The sequence below is a fragment of the Sphaerodactylus townsendi genome, linkage group LG03, assembly GCF_021028975.2.
Source record: "Sphaerodactylus townsendi isolate TG3544 linkage group LG03, MPM_Stown_v2.3, whole genome shotgun sequence".
NCBI classification, from domain to species: Eukaryota; Metazoa; Chordata; class Lepidosauria; order Squamata; family Sphaerodactylidae; genus Sphaerodactylus; species Sphaerodactylus townsendi.
Window position 1 is genome coordinate 111,558,332 of NC_059427.1, and position 14,714 is coordinate 111,573,045.

Consider the following 14,714-nt stretch of genomic DNA (forward strand, 5'->3'; position numbering starts at 1 on the left):
GGAAATTACTGATACAAAATTCTTGAAGCATTCTCATTTATTATGTAGACTCTGATCTTTTCTACAACAATCAGGAACTCAATTTGCTTTCCAAAACCATCGTTTGTGAGTCTTGAAGCTAAGTATTTTTTCCATGTTTAGTAAATGTGAGATAATCAGTGTTAATATTTCATTTCAATGTTTTACTGTAAATAAAAGCTGGCATACAATTGTATTTGAGATGCATTAACCATTGAGATGCAGTGGTATTTGAGATGCATTAACCATTGAGATGCAGTGGTGTTTTGGAATTCAAGCTACATGAGGGCCATTATAGCACAGTCCTAAAGAGACTTGCATGCTTTTAAGTTAATGGAAGCCCTTAGAATGGCAGCATTCATATTTGATAGTTTACTGAGATTTAATATTTATTTGACAACATTAGGTTGTTGGAATGCAATAATATTTGACAACCATTACTTAAACCCATACAATGCTAGATAGTTGACCATTTATTTCATTTAATATATGACGTCTGACATAACCAAGCAGCCAGGAGACTGTTAACAAGCATCAACTAAGTGGGTTGAAAATGAGGCAAGAGAAGATACATCATGTACATTAAACAGAATTGCCCAGGGAAGGGCTCTGCAAATTAGAGGGTGATGTCTTCTTCCAGAAGAAAAATATCACTCCATGAAATAATGGAAACAAAAAATGATCAGTGGTATGGAAGGCTGAGCCCTTTGTGTTTACAAAGTGATGTCTAGCTCTGACCTATTATTTATTAATTGCCTTTTCTAATTGGGATGATTTCTGAATGTTGTGGGTTTTTAACTCACAGTTTACCAAAATGACTCAGACTGCCTATACTCATGATATTTCCCAGCATGGTATGCAGGAACTTGCTAGAGCTGATCTTAAAGGGTTAATTAGCCTTAAATCAATAACCTGTCAGTAGAATACATCAAATGAAGCCTGCTGGTGTAGAACAAAATCTCATGTCTAAAACTGATTAAAAGCTCATTTAATTCAATTTTCAAAAGACTTTTTAAAAAATCCCATTTTGAAACTCTTCTCCCACATTTCCAGAACACTGCTCATATGTGGAGTGCAAATGTACTTATTGTTGTTCCACACTCAGGAAGCCTGCATGTGTGATGCTATGCACACTCATTCCCCCAGATTCCACAAAAATTAATGCAACTTTCTCAAATCAGAGGTCAAGGATAACAGCTTGTGGTACACAAAAATCCAAAAAAACTCTATGAAGCTTCAAAAGAGACCACATGAAAAAGTAGGATTTCATGAGGGCTGAGGTGAAGATTTTTACTTGCTTTATTTCCTGCAGTCCTTTGTTAACCTGTTCTATAGTGTTATAAATTGCCTTGAATGCCAGCATTTGCAGAATTGTGTGGCATCAATGCTCCCCCAGAGTATTAAAAAATAGTCCCTAAAAGCTAAAATGGCTACACTGAGACTATCAGACTTCGGTCACGTATTGAGAAGACTCTGGAAAAGACCATAATGCTAAAAGAAAGTAGAAGGCAGGAGGAAAAGAGGAAGACCCAACATGAGATGGATGGATTGACTCTATAAAGGAAGTCACAATCTCTCAGTCTGCAAGACTTGAGCAAGACTGTTAACGATAGCATGTTTTGGAGGACTGACTGATTCAGAGGGTCATCATGACATGAAAGCAACTTGATGACACTTCACATATAACACATGGTCCAGATCTTTCTGCTCTTCAAGGATGCAATCCACAGTAATAAATGGACTCATTGTTTAAATGGAGGCTTCTTGTCCATCTGCATTAATCCACAAGTGCAATTTCTGATTCAGCAAGGCAACAGAAGCATGGAAGATGCTTTTGCATGTTCTTTCCCTTGGTGGATTGGAGCCAATTGGCATGGTTTTCCACACACATTCCAGAGGGACTAATGCTTCAGCATTAAAGCTTGAGACAGCTGAATGGCTATACAATGGCCAGGAATAATCTACATGTTATGTAGAGAACACTCTTCGCAGGTCTGTGGTTGTCATACCAATAGTGCCAAGGATTATTTTTTTTGTCCAAGAACACTTTCATAGCATCATATTAGCTCAACTCAGGCAATCGATCTTGCACAATCTGTTTTGTTGGGACTGACACTTTTGATCATCTGCCAGCACAAGGTATGTTGTATTCTGTTCCAGAGTTATTTTCCATGTTCCAGTCAGCCAGAAGACCCTGGTTTAGTGCTACAGGGATTCTGAAAGAACCCCGAGGCTTACCAAATTTGTAATGCAAAGCTTACTGCAAAACTTCTGTGTCTCATCCTTTCCTTTTCCTAGGCCAGATCTCCTCCTGGCAAGAAGTCTTGTGTACCTCAATCATATGCGACCCTTTCACCCAACCTATCAGAGCCATTCTGTTTCCTGCTGACAGGATGTCACTAGCTATGAACTTCTTTGCCTGGCACTGTCATGATGTTTAGTTAGCTGAGAGTTGAGGCTAAGTGTACAGATCAGTGACATGAGGGTGAAGCCTGTCACAGTTGTGGTGGATCCATGTGCTGGCAGAAATGGGCTGAGAGGACCAGCTGAGCCCCAAGAGGATATTCAAAAGTCTATTAGTCTTTTTCTGGAGATTCTGTGGGTAGGATAAGTGAATCCTGTGCTGCGTAGATTATGAAAGCTGCAAAAATGGACTTCCCAGACATAAACTAGGGGTCAGTATCTTATCAGAGGATTCTCCAAGTGAACAGAGAATTATGATTTTGTAAAGAAACCAAAAAATAACACAATTTTTTAAAATTATGCTGAAAATACTTCAGTAGTACAGTATTTTTAGAGCAGCTGTGTATCAGTTAAAGGGGGGAAATGGTGTGTGTGTGTTCAATTTTTTCAAGCCCCTGAGAATTTAAAGAATTCTGGAAGGCAAACAGGATTTGTTTGTGTGTGCTTATGTATGTGTATGGGGAGGAGGGGGATCTCCAAACAATTCCCTCTGCAATTTCTTGAGTGTCCCCAGGTAATAAATTCCAAATTCGCTTTTCCTGTTTTTGTTTCTTACTCCCTTGAAATATGACATTCTCTGAATAATCAGACTGCAGCATCTCCCCACTCTATTCTTCCTCCTTCCCATAAAAACTATAGCTTAATCCCACACTCTAGCTGAAGAGAACTTGATCACAGAATGTGATTAGGTGGCTAGCAATGCTGTTTCCCCCAGGCATTTTACCCTTACAACATCCCTGTGAGGTAGGTTAAGCTGTGACTGTGTCTGAGTAACTGGCCCAAGGTCACCCATTTTGGAATGGGGATTTTAATTTGAGTCTCCCATCTCCTAGTCTACCATTCTAACCAATAGATCACACTGGCTCTTTCCCTGGTAATTAGAAGGGGTCTTTGTGGAGCTTTGGGGAGATAAAGATGATGGTATGTCTTTTGGCAAATCTTCTTCCATAATAATTACTGGTATTACTTTATAGTTTTAGGACTGATATGAAAGGGGAGCAGCTGGGGGGGATAGTAAATATGTCTATGCTTTTGTAAGAAGAACCCACAAAGGTGTCGTGAGGAAAAAAAATCATGTAGTAGTGGTATTCCAGTGGCTGTCACTAAAGTCTCAAAGATCTTAAGTTTTTTGGATTTTTATGAAGTTCACCTAGTTTCATGCACAGCAGAATTTAACTAATATGAACAACCTTTCCACACATGGCTGTTCATATAATTATTCTAACACAGAGATGTACCTAAAGTCAGGTGCAACTGCCCTGGGCCCTGTGTTTGGGCCATCTCACAGGAACAGGAAATGAAGAAGTGCAAGCTTCTACCACCACTTTCTCCTTCCTCATCTAGGGCTTGGACAGCTGGCTTCTGGTGGCAGCAGAGGCTTCTGTCTACCTTGCCTGGGACGATGGCCACTCCTTGCTTGGTTGGGGATGGCAGCAGGGGTGGCAGTAGTAGCGATTCTGCCCCTCCTTCGTACCTTTGCCCAGGGCTTCAAAATCACTGAGACTGATCATGCCTGCAGCTGGCACCGCTTCCCCATCTTTTGTGAAAGCAAGAAAAAACTCCCTATTCCCTCTGAGACTCCTCCCAAAACCTCATTGTGCTGATATAGAACTTCACATCAGCAAAAGTCCATCAATCTTAAACAGACTCACAGTTAATTCAGACAATTAATACTTTTACATGCACCGTAATATATCTTTGTTCATCAAACAGGATTGTAATGCATCACTGCTCTTGTTGATTGAAAAAAAAACAAGAAGAGCACATAACCAAACACACAGCTAAAGCCAGAGAGTGCTTGGAGAGAATTATTTTCTTAGAGGCTTGCCGATGAAACTGTTTATGCCTCCCAGTCCCAGATTATGATGATCTGACCTGCTTGAAACAAAGAAAATGTTGATATGATTGGTAAATGTAAGAGGAGGCACATGTCATAATCATGTAATCTTCTTCTCTGGTTGTGCTATTATGTAATTGTTTAAATCTGCATGAATAGTTTAAATCGAATTCTGTGAGTCAGTACTTGCTTTGACTAGTTTAATAATATACAAATCAGTGTATGGATGAACATTAAAAGAAAACTGTATTTAATTTTCATTTTCTCTCTTTATCTTCTTTTATCTTCATGTATTTATTTTTAAGAAACACCCTAGCTCCTTAATAAGACCCATATTCCCACAAACCCAGTCATGATAATAGCTGAAATAGCCTCTACCTTCAAGAACTCCACTATTGTTATTTTAAAATAATAATGGTTGTAATTTAATCACTGCAAACAGTCCTGAGTGCCTCTTTTTTTTAAAGGAAAAAGATAGGTGGCATGGACACCCCTTTATCCGTTTGTATCACCAAAGCAGGGAAACCACTCTTATTTTTCCAGCATTCTCCCTTCAGGGTGTGAGGTGCTTCAGAAATAAGGTAGCATTTGTTTCAAAGCACTTTCTCTCAGGCCTGTTATCACACCCCAGAAAGCAAAGGATGTCTGAACAGCAAACTTTGTGGGCCCAAGAACTTCGTTTTGGAATTCACCCAAAAGCAGGAATTGAGAGAAGGAGACGCACATGACAGGACTTTCTTAAGAGACAGTAAGGTTTATTGCAAATGCAAGTGGTTCCTATTCAGTCCTGGACTTGGAGGGAAGGATGAGTTTCCAGCTTTTCTTCCATTTTGGAACACAAGGCAGCTCACATGGGGTTCCTAGAAGGTCTCCTATCTAAGCACTCCTCAGACTCAGATCTGTTCTGCTTCATAGGGATGGCATGCCCCACCCCCAATCTGGGACTTCAAAGTTTCATATTTGAATGAATAGACTGTGAATGTGCACTCTTGCACCATAAAACCTCTCTTGCTCCTTTCTCCATCCATCCGCATCACTCTTTTCTAGGTCCAATAAATCAAACATAGCTAGCAGGACCAATATACTTCTGTCAGGAGAGCTTCTTTCAGGAGAGCAGTAAACACAAGAAACCCACAAGGGACCTACTTAGCCCAGTTTCTTCTAATGTAAGATCAAGCGGAGGCCTTTTGAATTCTTTTTCTTCTGGTGGGGGGTAATTATCCACTGTTCATTATCAGGAATATTCTTAATTCCAGTGAGATAGCCAAATTTGTCTCTTGCAAGAAAAACAAAAAAGGGTATTGTTTCAGATTTACTGAAACATAAAGACCCATCTGAGTAACCGCCTGTGAGTGCCTAGAGCCCACTTCACCAGATGTATTTGGAGAATTTAGTGGATACATAGTGCATGTGAACTAGGGTTAAAAGACCAGGAAATGCAAGAGGTGTTAGTTATGACATTTCTGTTTAAAATTCAGAAGCATACAAGATCACATTAAAATTTCTCATGAGCTATAATTGTTGGTAACTCACTCTGTCTAGTTATGTTAATCAATTTATCCCTGTTGTGTCTAAGAGAGGCGCTACCATTATTTAAGTCCTAGTTAATACAATTAAAGCTATGGATGAGTTCCAATTCAACAGTTTCTCACTGAAGTTTCCCTTTGAAGAACTGTGACATTTAGGTCTTCAAAATAGTATCTTAGTAGACTGAAATGTGACACACACACCCTTTCTAACACTGCAGTGTATGTGGGAGGGATGCTCAGGGACATGACCAACTGCTCTGCTGGCAAATCTCTGAGATACGGCCCTGAGACCTTGAAATCTTCTGCTTTGCTGTTGCTGAGTGCTGATCAGCAATCTGTGGCCCCTTGCCAGAGTGATTCTGGTGCAACCCCTGTGTAGAGGGAGAGGGGAGGGGCCCAGGGGGAGGGCCATGGATGGAATTAATTGGCTCCCAAAGCTGCCCCAGCCCAAGAATGCCCCAAGCATGCCCCAAGCAACAGCCCATATTTGCCTGCAAAAACTGTGATATAACCCACTAGCGGGGCTCAGCCACGCGTTGCTGTGGCTTATTGTGGTGAAATGGGAAAGGAACAGTAGCAGCAAATCAATTGCAGAGGCCAGCAGTACATCCTCATGCAAACACTCAGGCTGATACTGTGCGATGTCAGTTATGTGTGTGCCCGCATTCCTTGGGGGGGGGGGGATGAAAAGGCACCCTGAGTAATGCATGCCTGGTTTTCTTAACTGTAACCACAGTATTCAGGGAATCTAGGATGCCTGGCCCCTCCCTCCTGTCCCTTGCATGTCGCCCCTCACTCTCTTCCCTCCCTTACTTCTCTTCCCTTGCATGCCACCCCTCCCCCTCCCTCCCTTCCCTTTCCCTCCGCTAGGGTGGGTGGGTCATATCAAGATGCTGGGCCCCCTGCCTCCCCTCCCTTGCATGCCACCCTGACTCTCTCCCCTCTCTCACTTCTCTTCCCTTGCATGCCTCCCCCTCCGTCCCTTTCCTCTCCCTCCCTCTCTTCCCTTGCATGCAGGGGCGTACCTAGGCAAACTGGCGCCCGGGGACAAAACCTGAGTTTGGCGCCCCCCTCCCTGCCCGGCATATGGGCTGCCACCCCCACCCCCCCATGACCAAACAATGATTTTTTGTACCAGCTCACAAAACACCTCCCACTCCCATCAAAACATACATGGCTCTCTCCCCACCAACTCTTTTCCTAATTTCCTAATCACAACAACCCTATGAGGTAGGTTGTTAGCCTGAGAAACAACTCCAAGCCAGTGCAAGTGGGTATTAAGCATGTAAATCTCTCACAAATCACCCCAACCAAAACATTTTACCAAACAAATGTCAGCATCATCTCTCACAAAACACCTCCAGTGGAATCCACCCCCCCAAACAGCATCACTTTCATTGGTGGTACCCAAGCTAGTGAGCTCAGTTCTTCTTTTTTAAGCCTACCTTAAAGGGAGAATCTGGGGTCCCAACAAAATTGAAAGTGATGCTGTTAATTACCAATGACATCACTTTTGAGGTTGGAGATTCAGATGAAACAAATAGCAGATTAGAGCTGGAATCTGGGCAAATTTAGGCACATTGGGACAAAATTGTCGATTATGTCCTACTTGAAATATGTAGAACAAATCTTGATGCAAGGTATTTGGGGTTGGGGGGGGGGGGTATTTTTTGGTGTTTTAGGCCTGCAGAGTGCATTTTTTAAAGCTAGCAGCGCCATGATTTCAGAATCATCCAGAGACTGCTCTGATGATACCACCTGAGTTTAGTGATGTTTGGCTTAGGGGCAGAAAAGTTATGGACACCCAAATGGAATGCCCCCCATCCCCATTGTTTTCAATGGGAGCTAACCTGAGATGGGGCTACCCATTTGAGGGACCATAACTTTGGTCCCCCTGAACATAACTTCACCAAACTTGGAGTAACATCAAAGGAATAGTTAACAGATGGTACCCTGAAATTTTGGTGTCACTAGCTTTAAAATACACCCTCCAAGGCATTAAAGAGAATTGCCCAAAGATTCTTTTGTTTTGCAGTGACTTTGCTCCATTGTAGCTAATGAGGAATTTCTGAGGCAGGCTGGCCCTTTTTTAAGTAAGAGGCTCCAGACTTTCACGGTGGCTCCGGGGGGGTCTCCTGGTAATAGCATCAAAGTCTGGTGGGCTTGGCTTCGGGAATGGGGGCGAGTTGAGAGAGGTTCTGAGAGAACTCAGCCCACAGGCTTTCATGTGCAGGAGTGAAACAAAATAATGCTTTTGGGGGCCCATAAGGAGTGAACCCCCCAGAGCAAAGGCCTCCTGGATGCTATTACCAGGAGACCCTCCTGGAGCCACCCACCAGTCTGGTGCCTCTGTGCTTAAAATGTGCAGCCTGCCTACACCTCCAGAAATTCCCCATTATTGTTAGCTTACAATGGAGCAAAGTCACTACAAAACAAAGAATCTTGGGCACATTTCTTGGGGTGCCTGGAAGGGGGACATTTTTAAAAAGCTAGTGACGCAAAATTTCAGGGTATCAATCATTAATATTCTTATGATGCCACCCAAGTTTCAGTGAAGTTATATTCAGGAAGACCAAAGTTATGGTCCCTCAAATGGGTAGCCCATCTCAGGTTAGCACCCATTGAAAACAATGGGGATGGGGTCACCTTTGGGGAGTCCATAACTTTACTGAACAAACATCACCAAATTCAGGTCGTATCATCAGGACCGATCTCTGGATGGTACCCTGAAATTTTAATTCCTGCTGCTAATCGCCCCCTGCCGAGGCCGGAACATGAAAAAACGCCCCAAATTTTTTAAAACCACAAGCGTCCCTGGAAATGTTGGCCCCGCGTGACCGTGAGGGGCGCTCGGGGACATAGGGTACCCCCTGTCCTTAGGCAGGAACACCACTGCTTGCATGCCACCCCTCCCTCTCCCTCCCTTCCCTCTCCTTCGTGTGTATGTGTGTATATGTGTTTCACTTCCACTCACTGCCTATGTACTGTTTCCACTGCTCATATCTGGCCATCTGGTGAACATTCTAAGCAACCTGAACATTCTAAGGGTGACAAATTTTACACAGGCAGCTGCATTCCTTCACCATGGGCCAGGAAAAGAGCATTTTATGGGCCGGAGTGTAAAATTTCAGGTATGTGAACATCTAAAGCGCTCGCCTGGCTGACTATAGTGACTGGGAATTTTTCAGGAAGGTGGCCAGCAGTTACTGAGGTAAACTGTCATCAACAAAAACACTGTTAGCTTTTTATATATATAGATAGGCACCCATGGAGTCTGGGAACAGTAACTCACTTGAGGAATGAGTACACTGTACAGAAGCACATCTCAGTGAAAGGGCAGAGGAGTGCATTTCTGTGGGGTGAAATAATCCACAAAGGACCATCTTATCTTTTTTTTTCCAAATATTTTTATTTTTTAAAATAAAGTCATACATTACAAAGTTTAAGTCTGTACCAACCCGACTTGTTACAGGAAAGAAGTGAAAAGAAAAAAGGGAACCCTAGTCCCCATCTTGCTGTGGATTCATTCAAACCACTAAATTTCCATATATACAGTAATATTCTCTTCTCCATTATTGCAGTCTCCTTATTATACTCTACTGGAAGAAAACAAATTTCATAGCGTTTTACATATTTGGCTGTAACCCGCATGGCTAGATAGTGAAAAGTGTTAGAAATTAGAGTTAAAAAAAAAAAAAAGGAAGAAAGGAAGAAAGAAGGAAAGATGAGAAAAAAAAAAATGTGAAAGTAGTGATATGGGGAGACTTCCCCAAACTCTTCAACACCTCTATCTTTATACAAGTTTGTATCATATATAAGTAATATCTGTATTCTGTAATTATTTTGCACTCACATTTGCTTTTCATCATTCCGATGCAGGGAAAGGGGAAAAAAAATTAGGTTCCACCATCAGAATGTTTCAACAACACAATATTATGGCTAAGTGATCTATTTTTTAATATATATTTCCCAGTTTTCCAAGATATTTCCTGAGTTTTGGGTTTCATTATAGCTGGTACAAACTACTGATCTTCAGGTAATATGATATTAGGATCTGCTGTTTTCAGCTCTTGTGTACTTTTGTGTACCTTACTCTTTCTGCTTGAATCCCTGGTGATCTCCATTTTGCTGCCAGAAGAGTTTCTAAGCTGCCCGTTGACAAATAAAAAAGCAATTAAGCTGGTGTTTTATTGAAAAGGGATATATCTGCTATTATCCGGACTTAACAGGTAAGTTTCCATACTGATCTTGAAATGTTCAAGTGTTAAAATCTTCTGTATATGTTTGTGTATTTTTTTTCCAGTATTTTATAACTTTTTTTGCATGTCACACACACCATGTGTGAATGTGCCCCTGTTTTTCCCCACATTTCCAACACTTTTGAAATTATAAATCTTTAAACATCTTAGCTAGAATGGCTGGGGTGAGATACCATATGTAAAATGTTTAATATTATTTTTGGCATTGCTATTATTGATGGTGTAAATGAATGGAGATTTTCCAATATATTATCCATTTATCTAGTGTGGTATGTTTTTGCCTATGTTCTCATGCTTCCAGGTTATCATATATTTGGTTTGACTTGTTAGGGATGTGTCTTGGATTTGAAGAAGTACCTATAGATATTACTTCTATTAGCTTATTATTAGTTTTGGAAATAATTCTGTCAAGGTGGAGTTTCTTTGAAGTCAAAATCCCAAAGTAGCTTTTATCTTTGTTATAAAAAGCTTACTATTTGGTTATATGTGTACCAGTGGCATTGATTATTATTTATACTAATTGTTTCCTCTTTGTTTAAGCATATATGAGGTGTCAGCTGCACTTTATAAGAAGCATATCTTGGTATCTTAGTATCAATTGATCTTGTGAGACTGTCTGTAGCTGCAATGATTCTGTTCTTGACACCCATCGGCAATCCTATTATATAATATTTTTTGGTATTTTGCCATACCTTTTAATAAATTTTTCCTAACAAATGTGCTTTACTACATTTGCCTTCTACTGATTTCTTCGGTTGAATTGTCACAGAGCTGGTTATGCCAGCCCAATGGCATGCCATATATCCTTCCAGTATTAATAATTCCTTGTCATTTAGTCAGTATCCAGTCACTGATCCATTGCATTGCATGCATGCATAATGGTACAAATTTAAGTCTGGAAATGAGAGAGCCCACCTCGGTGTTTCTCATCTATCATATGTATCATTTTTATTAAGTGGCTTTTTTCCCATTCCAGATAAAGCTAGATAATTTCTTTTGTTCCATTCCTCAAAAGGGTTTTTTGTTTCAGAATTAAAAAAAAAGGAATATTTTGAAATATGTAATAATCCAATTTTGGCATTATATTTGTTTTTTATTAGAGAATTTTCCCCAAGTGGTGAAAGGTTCAAGAATGCTTCCATTTTTTTGTAAGTTATTTTCTTATTTCACTCCAAGGTTAGTGTAGTTATCTTGAAAAAAAGATTGTAATTGTTATTGAGTAAGATAAAAGGCCAAAGGATAATTTTATTTTTTTCTACAGCAAAATTTGAGATCTTTTTGCCAGTTAGTTTCTCTGTTTTTTTCAAGTCATATTGTCACCGTTAACATCTTTGTTTTTTTGTCATTTATAGTATAATTCCTGCATTAACTTCCCAAATTCTTTTAATCTTATTTAGTAAGTGCTCTTATAGTTTCTAAGGGGTTTCCAACAAAGAAGACCAAGTCATCTGCAAATGCTTTGTATTTATATCTCACTCCTTTATATTTTATCCCTTCAATTTGGTTGTCCTCTCTAATTTTGTTCAGAAGAATTTCTGTAATCCAAATAAATAACAAAGGTGAGAGAGGACAACCTTGTATCTACCTTTACTTAATTCTTTTAACTTCTTGGAAAGAGTAGAATTTATTTTTTAGTTCTGGCAGACTGGTTCTTATAAATTGCTGATATGGCATTCTGGAGTGCTCTGTTACGCCAAAATTAGTCAAGGGCTTCTGGCAAAAAAAACACCAATTAACCTGGATCAAAAGCTTTATATATGTCTATGAAAAGTAGTGAAGCAAGAGAGGATGTCTGGTTTGTGATCAAGGAATTCAATCACATTTAATACTGTTCCCTGACATTTTGTTTAGTTGATGTTCGGAAGGAATCCTGCCTGATCCTTATGTATTATTTTGTTTAGAATTTTTTTTTCAATCTATTGGCCAAGATAGATGCAAAGATTTTTATAATCAATATTCAATAAAAGATATCGTATATATTAGATCTGGTTGTAATATTGGACCTTGCTTTGCTTTTTTAGGTATTAGAACTATGGTAGCTTCTTGCCAGTGGGGAGGTAAATGAATTACCTTCCATAATTCAGATTTGTATTTCTAATAAGTAAGTACCAAGTTCTGTTGCAAAGGTTTTATAAAAGGCTGCCGAAAATCCTTCGGGTCCCTTTGAGCTTTATTGTTTTTAAGCTTACTTATTATTACTTCTGCTAATTCACTCTCAGATATTTGTTGGTTTAAGTTGTTTAAATCCTCTGGAGTCATTTGAGGGATATTACAATTTTTAAGGTATTCTTTGTAAGGACCATCTTATCTTTGTGGACCTGATTCCTGCCACAGATTCCTGCCTTTTTACCCCCCTGGCAACCCCCAGGTATTTTGCATAAACACAGAGCAACCAAGGCAACAGCCAGCCATAAGTAAGGCAGGACCCAAGCTAGTGTTCTGTGGCAGGATGCCCAAGCATGGAGCAAGGTCAATTCAATGCCAGTGTCCCCTGCACTTTGCCCCCCCTCCTATCCATACTTCACAATTCCCTTTCTGCCTTCAAATCCCAGTCAGGGGTCAAAACTGCACCTGAGCAACCTACAGCAGAGGGATTCTTGGACGAACAGTGCCACCACAGTGCGGCTAGCCAGTGGGGGGGGCCTACCACTGAATTGATTGCTGCAATACTCACCCTTGAGCCTCACCACTCTGCTAAAGATCCACCCCTCTCATCCCCATTGCCCAGGCATGACCCATCCATGGTGGGATGGCGGCTACACATCCATCAGGGGCTCCAGGTGTTTGTAGACATGAACACATCCCCCTATGGGTACACTTCCTGTTCTTTTCCTCAGGCAGGACCTGTTCAGTGATTCATTCATGTCTCAGTGATTCATTCATGTGCTGCCAAGTAGCTAGAATCTGGAACTGTCCATGCTGGTGGCAAGCACTTGTACAGCACACCCACCCCTCAGGAGGGACTACTCTGCTTTTCTGTCCACTGCTGGTCCCACAACACTTATCCCTCCACATCCTGACCATTTGCTGCACTCTGGTCATGACCCTGCCCCTTAGTGCTGTGAGGGATCTGAAGCCACAACACTATCCATGGATGCTTCAGACCCACACAATTGCTCCCAGCTGAGGAGGAACTTCTGATGGCCTTAGCCTCCATCCCTGGCAGCATGGCCAATGGGCCTTGCTGGCTCTGGTGAGTTAGTAGTCTCTTGTGGGCAATTCTAAAAGTTAAGCAGCATGATTGGGCCCCTTCTAACTGTCAACAGTTGAGTCCTGGAGTAGGAACCTGGAGCTGTAGGGTGTGCACCTGTGGAGATGGATGCTGCTCCATGCTCAGGTCATCACTGCTGTCGCGGCATGGGCAGTGGGAGGCAGCATTATATAGAGGTGGGAAGATGGGGCCTCAGAAGCTTCTCAGGCCAAATGAGGGTGGTCTGGAGAGGTGCCCCTTGCTCCTGGGCAGTGGATCTGCCCCTCCCACACACACTACTGACCATGTGCTACAGTCTGGTCAGGCAGGATAGTCCAGAGGGTATGATGGCCCCTTGGGGCACTGCATGGAGAGGCCACCCAGTGTCACTGTCCCTGCTGCCACATGTCTCTCCCAGACCATACCTGTTCATCGGTGCTTGTTGGGGCTCTGGGGGGGCCTATCCCCTGTGTCCCCTGGTTCAGAAGGCTTCCCATTCATTAGTTGGGGCAGCAGCAGAAGCTGCTGGATAACTATGTTGTGGTTTTGCAATTTTGGCAAAGAGCTTTGTGATGTCCAGGGCTGCATGGTCCTGCAGCCTGCTATATAGCAGAGGCAATGGAAGTCTATTATTGTCAGTTGGCAGAGCACCCTTTTGATGATCATGTGGATCTAACAGCTAGCCTGATTGCTTGAAGCAGCAAATCCCACTGGCTTGTCCTTGGTATACAGTGTGAGCAGGTATGGAAGCAGGGGGGTAGCCCTGGACACCTGTGCTGGGGAGAAGGGCAGCTGTCACTGCCCCCCCCGACTGAATCTCTTGCCCCCAGACCCCACCATAATCCAGCCCTTACCATGCCATCTGGTGCTCAGCAAATGGGATCAGGCTAGAGGCAGTAAGAAAGATTTGTGCATCATACATGCTGCCAAGGAACTTGTACCACAAGGTCTGTGAAGAAGATGCCCTAGGGTTGCAGCTGGTCTTCATGTTCAAGATGTAGAGGCAATGTTGGTTGAAGTAGGCCTGTGGATTGGTCTTGAGGGGGGACCACAAGCACTGAAAATGTGGATGCATCCTATAGCCCCTATGATGGTTGGGAGTAGCCCATGAATGCAGAGAACCTGGAAGCACAGATGGGGGGCAGCTCCACCTCTTCCACATGCTTCTTGTAGGCAGCCACGGTATCCAGAAAGCTGTGTAGGCGTGGCTTGGCGTCAGTTGGAACCCCTCCAGTCTCTCAGTCACAACTGCACTGTAATGGCTGTGGTGAAAAATGTGTATAGAAATAGCAGCTACCTCTTCAGCTGGTCAGAGACAATCCTGGGAATCGTTCTGGTGCTGCAGCTCAGGAGCCCAATGTGTTCCACAGGGAACTGCGGAGTTCACGTGCTGATGTGCTTACAGTAGTGTGTCTGGC